Genomic DNA, 5797 nt, shown 5'->3' with positions numbered 1-5797 from the left:
GGAGTTGACTTAATGTGAAGTTACCGATACAGTAGAAGTATGTTGGAGTTGAACTTAATGTGAAGTTACCGATACAGTAGTAGTACGTTGGAGTTGAACTTAATGTGAAGTTACTGATACGGTAGAAGTATGTCAGAGTTGAACTTGATGTGAAGTTACTGATACAGTAGAAGTATGTTGGAGTTGAACTTAATGTGAAGTTACCGATACAGTAGAAGTGTATCAGAGTTGAACTTAATAAAGTATTATCATACAACACATATGAATGAAGATTTACTGAAATGTAATTTTTATAGATGAAACTCTTGATATACATGTACTAGTTTTTAAGAATAATTTGTGTAATTTTTTAAGTTATACTGTTTGTTTCTTGTTAAACACAAAGCTACACAATGGGCTATCTGTGCCATGCCCATCACAGGTATTGAAACCAGGTTTTTAGCATTTTAAACCCACTGATTTACACTGGGCCACTAGAATGGCAACATAAAGTTATGCTGAATTTTTCAAACATTGCAAGTCAGTAGGCAAATAATTTTTTCCCCTCAAAATATGTTATATCCTGATCAGGATGGTATAATTGATGTAAATTAATAAGCTACAGATGTTGGCAAATACCAGTTTTAGGTCTATCTAAGATTTAAAAAAAAATAAGAAGATCCAAAGCCACTACAATTTCTCCAGTGTTGTAATGGAAACAACTAGTTTTGTGTACATTCATATGAGTGGGGGGGGGGCTCCTTTAATTACTTAATTCATGCAAAATTTAGTTTTACATTGCAAGTGCACTTTATGTCATGCCCTAAAACTTCTTAGCTCAAGATATTAATGTTCATGTGCACTGAACACTGAAATAAAAAAGTAGGTCAAGTAAAAAAAAACAATTGTGTGACACAGATAAATAGTTTTTCTACATAACAACTTTGTTAAACTTTCTTCGAAGAATGCAATATTTGTTAATGTTTACAGCACACCTGAAGGTACAGGAACAAAAAGTTGCTCTCAGTATTTACTGCTTAGTAAAAACTAGCATCTTTATTGAATAAAAGCACCAACTAAACAAGCTTAACAAGTTTTATTCTTTTATCTTTTGGGAGGCTAAATGGAGTTCTTTACAAAATATAAGTCTAAAAGGTCGGCATTTTACCGTATCATGATGAATCATTTATTAATTTAATAGACTTTAGTTTTTAAAGTCTTGATGTAAAAAAAAAGAAATGTATGTATATATATATATCTATACATAGATACACATGCATCTGTAAAATCTTATTAATAATCTGTTCACGTTTATTCATTGTTGTAATAGCAGAATATCAAACAATGTTAGTGTTTGATATTGTTATTGAAATCCCTGCTATTCCTACACAACAAAATGTCTTTGCTTACCAATAAATGCATTCCATCTTACAGTAATTCTCATTAGTGTATCTATAAGACAAGAAAATCCAGAAACCATAAGGTGTGTAATAAAAAGTTGTGTTATGGAGGTAGATGTTGCATGCATATTTAGTGTACACACATCGAGTCTAGCTATTTGTTAGGCCTCAAGCCTTTCTTACTTATCAAATAATTAATCTGCTTATGCCGAGAAGAAATAATTCTTCTGAAAATGTCTTTCTCATTTGAGAGGAACTTGACATACTGAGTGAAAAAGAATATGATGAATGAATTTAAATATTCAGAAAGGTATCTGGGCTTTGAATTATAGTAAAATACTTTTGTTTTTACTTGTTGTGAAAAAAAAAAAAATTGATGACTTATTAAGCGTAAAGCTACACAATGGGCTATCTGTGCACTGCCCACACAGGTATCGAAACCTGACTTTTAGTATTGTAAGTATGCAGACTTATCGTTGAGCCACTGTGGGGGCAAAAATGTTTTAGTTGTGATAACTAAAGAAATCTTAAAATCTTTATACGAGTTTTTTTGCTGTTAAAAAGAGAACATACAAAATTCTTGATTCTATCTATGTAAATCTAAATTAAATGGAGTGGGAGGGTTATTTTTTCCTTATATAGGATTTATGGAGGCTTTTTCATGGAGAAATGTGTTTTTTGGTTTCTTTACAACATAGAGGAATTAACATGGTGGAAAGAGTGAACAGCGCACTGACAAATTAAAGGGGCTTGATTCAGATAAGTATAGTTTTTAGGGGTCCAGATAATTTTCCTATGTGTACAAAGATGGTCTGTTTCAATAGTAAGATAAAAAGGTTTATACTACAAACTCAAATATTAGTGGTCAGAGTATTAAGAATTGGAAAGCTCAGATGCAGATTCATTCAGTGAAAATACTAAACTTCAGTTAGTTATAAATTTATGGAATGGTCACTACTTTCAAAAATTAACAATATAGTTGTAAGCAAACTTCAGACCACAACTATGTTTTCCAGACAGGTGTTTTAACCAAAAAATTATAGAGGGGTTGACTTTTGGAATGGGCTGCCTTCAGATTCAGACGTGGCGAAAGCATTAAGGTGAAGAGAATTCAAGGGAAGGCTTGACAAATATTTATATGATAAGGGCTGGCTTTGAGGGTGTTTGTTTACCCTTCTATTACTATCATTATACAAGTATTTTAAAGTTTAGTTTAGTGTAGTGAATAGGTCCCTTTTTGTTCTTAAATGTTATATATATAAATATATATATATGCATACACACACACACATGTAAAAATGTAAATACGTGTTTGTGCACGATAAAATGTAAATGGTTTTCAACGCTAAAAGTGTTAGTTCCAATTTCACTGGTTTGCAAGGTTGGAATTTTGACAAGACATTCAAACTCAAGTATACCAATCAACTTCTAAGGTCCAGAATTTGATCATTTCCTTTTTTTGTAATGATGAGCCAAATGAAACTGTTTAATAAAGAAATTCTAGAGGAGGTTAATGTATAATTGTTGCAGCAACATGAGGACCATCTAATAACAAATAGCCATTCAAATAAAATCAATTAACATTATCCTATTATAAAAATCTAACACCCACATTTTACAATTTCAAGTTAATATCACATGCTGTTTATTTAAAATATATGATTTAGAAATAAAAGATTCATTAAATAAGTGGAATATAACTCGTACATATATATATGAGGTACTTGCTCATTCAAGACCAACCATTTGAAAAAAATAAAAAAAAGCTTTAGTCTAAAAATAATCTTTTATCAATATGCCAAATAATATACTTTGGCTAGTAATTCACACTTCAAAAAGATCTAAAACTATTTGCTTAATAAATTAATATTTATTCAAGGGCCCTGTTGGCACTCTTCATCCTGCCCCCACATAGTAACTAATAAAATGTAACCAATTTTGAAAATTTTGGTTTGTCTTTTAAAAGTACATAAAATCAAACAGTACAATAACAAACATATATAAAATCCTTAGTATGTACAACTTCAACTCAAAAGCTTTTACATCATTCTTAATCTGTCACAATATTCAGATTTGAACTTAAAGGTACCTAATAAACGGGTAAAAAAATGATGAATGTAAATTATTAGTTAAGAGACAATTATCACATCCTTGAAACTTCAACACATATTATTTGAAATCAGGTATATAGGTTAGACTACAAATTTCTGTAAGAATTTGACTAAAATCAAATACCTATATTGACAAATTATTTTAAAATATTTGCATAACTTTATAATTAAGTACAAGTATTAATTATTAATCTTAATTTTTGGTTCTCATTTTTAATTGCCTACACTAGTTAAATCCACAACAGTAAGTATAAGTTTACTATGTTTAATCTTTTTAGTATGATAAATATAAATACATTTTGAAAGAAAATGTCACCTATTGAATAATATATCACCAAGTACTAAATTATGATGTAAAATTAAAATACACTTACATTGATTCGTTTTGAAATAGTCGATATAACTATAACTCATTGTGTTATTAACAACGTTTACAATATGTTACATAAAATCACTTTCCCTTCCGAACACTATCTCTGTGACTTGAAAAGCTAAAGTTTGTACTATACACAGTACTACTACTGCTATCCGTAACACTAACGTTGCTTTAACGCTAATTGTAAAGTGTAATTAACACTAACAGCTGTTGAAAACATTCAATATAGTTAGGAAATTAAAGTTGGAAATAAAGCATATCAATCAGTAACATAAGTTATGGTTGTATATTTAATGCAGTAATCATTTTTATCAGTTTAGATATATATTAATTTGGTCGTAATTTTCCGCACTGACAAACATATGTTTCAGGCCTAACCACACTTGCGAACAAGTAATAGAAACAAGAAGTATTAACTCGGTATCTGGCGCCACAACTCAAAACCATTCACTTTACACTACAAGACTACAAATCCTATAAAAATAGGCTAAATATATTTACAAGTAAATATCGAGTTACGTATATTTCTCACTATAATGTATCTTATAAAAATGTTTATACTAAATTTTACAGAAAGAAAAGGATACTTATAATTTTCTCTTATGCTGATATTGAATATTATGATAGGACTTAAGTTAAATAAGCACTTTCGATAACCACTATCCAAAAAGACAACGTGATTGAGTCAATGAGCGTGGACGAGTATATAAAAACACGTGGTGGAATATATATATTATTTTTAAATGTATAAAATAAAAAAAATCTAAATTAGCTTTTATTTTTGTTGTTAGGCATATTTAAGTAAATTAAGTAAATATTTTATCTTTTTATTGAAATAAATAAATAATTCGGCTACTTTTCAAAAATCATGTATAAAATTATATTTTATTCATCCACAATGGGAATTAAAGATTAATAGTGTATCTTCTACAAGTTGTGGATGGCCTAATTTTTAAACAAGTGTTGTTGTTTTTTTAAGTTTATTTAATGAAAGATTGTGCGTATTAAGTAATTTTATTATTTAAAAGTGTTAATAAATATATTAATGGGCAGCTTTGTTTTCAAAATGTTTGAGTAACGAAGAATAACTTGGAAGTCTCCATAGAAAAAGAAATCCACCACGTTAATAGTTATATTTATGTATTTAGTGAACACACATGTGTTATTTTCATGTGCTCTAACTTGTTTTACAATTACTAATATTTACAATATTAAAATAGTAATTTGCTACATTTTGAAAAGTATTTGCATAATATTTTCAAACAATTATAAAGAAAAGCATATAACTGCATGATTAATTCCGTTATTTTAATATATATGAGGCTTTTTACAAAGATACTTTATAATTTTATTGTCTCAACAAAGGAATATTTTTAAACCAATCCTACAGATTTTTCAATAATCTTATGTTTCACGCCTGAGTGACTTTAAAAATACGGAGTAAAACTGAAAAGAAATACACTAATTGTAATTGTGTCGTATCTGTCTGGGATTATTTCCACTTTGTCCTTTTCCAAATCCCTTTTGCCGATAGAACTCTCTATCAGTGTTCTAAGCTGATGAGAATTGAAAACTCAACTGATCATCGAATGGTTTTTATTCAATAAGACCAAACATGTTTCAACGTAATGTTTAGTAACTGCGATAATCGTGTTATATATTTACTAGTTTTTTCGTTAACGTTCGTTTTTGCATTTTGGTTTGATATTATCTAACCCCACCCCCTTTACTAGTACAAATAACTAACATTTATTGAATCTATATTCGGGCTTTTATACGTAGAGATTTGTCCCTGGAAATAACTCAACGAATTTTAACTGAACATCATTTTTTAATGTGACCAGAAATGCAAATAATTTTACTGTGGTTAGGGTTACACACTTTTTATAAAAGAAATAGGTGAAAGATAGTAATAAGTTTAATTCTCAATT

At 28.9% G+C, this 5797-nt stretch overlaps 1 protein-coding gene across 1 annotated transcript in view; it reads right to left on the bottom strand.

The window, feature by feature from the left end:
- LOC106461962 (eukaryotic translation initiation factor 4 gamma 3-like) overlaps window positions 1-4548 on the bottom strand; it is a 70477-nt gene extending 65929 nt beyond the window's left edge. The window contains exon 1 of the mRNA XM_013921831.2: window positions 4454-4548. The gene's annotated coding sequence lies outside the window, so the exon portion shown is untranslated. The remainder of the gene's footprint in view (window positions 1-4453) is intronic.
- Window positions 4549-5797: the final 1249 nt, after the last annotated feature.

Source organism: Limulus polyphemus, unplaced genomic scaffold (assembly GCF_000517525.1).
Source record: "Limulus polyphemus unplaced genomic scaffold, Limulus_polyphemus-2.1.2 Scaffold1067, whole genome shotgun sequence".
NCBI classification, from domain to species: domain Eukaryota; kingdom Metazoa; phylum Arthropoda; class Merostomata; order Xiphosura; family Limulidae; genus Limulus; species Limulus polyphemus.
The sequence above is the reverse complement of the archived record's forward strand: the minus strand, read 5'-3'. Positions and strand labels throughout refer to the sequence as shown.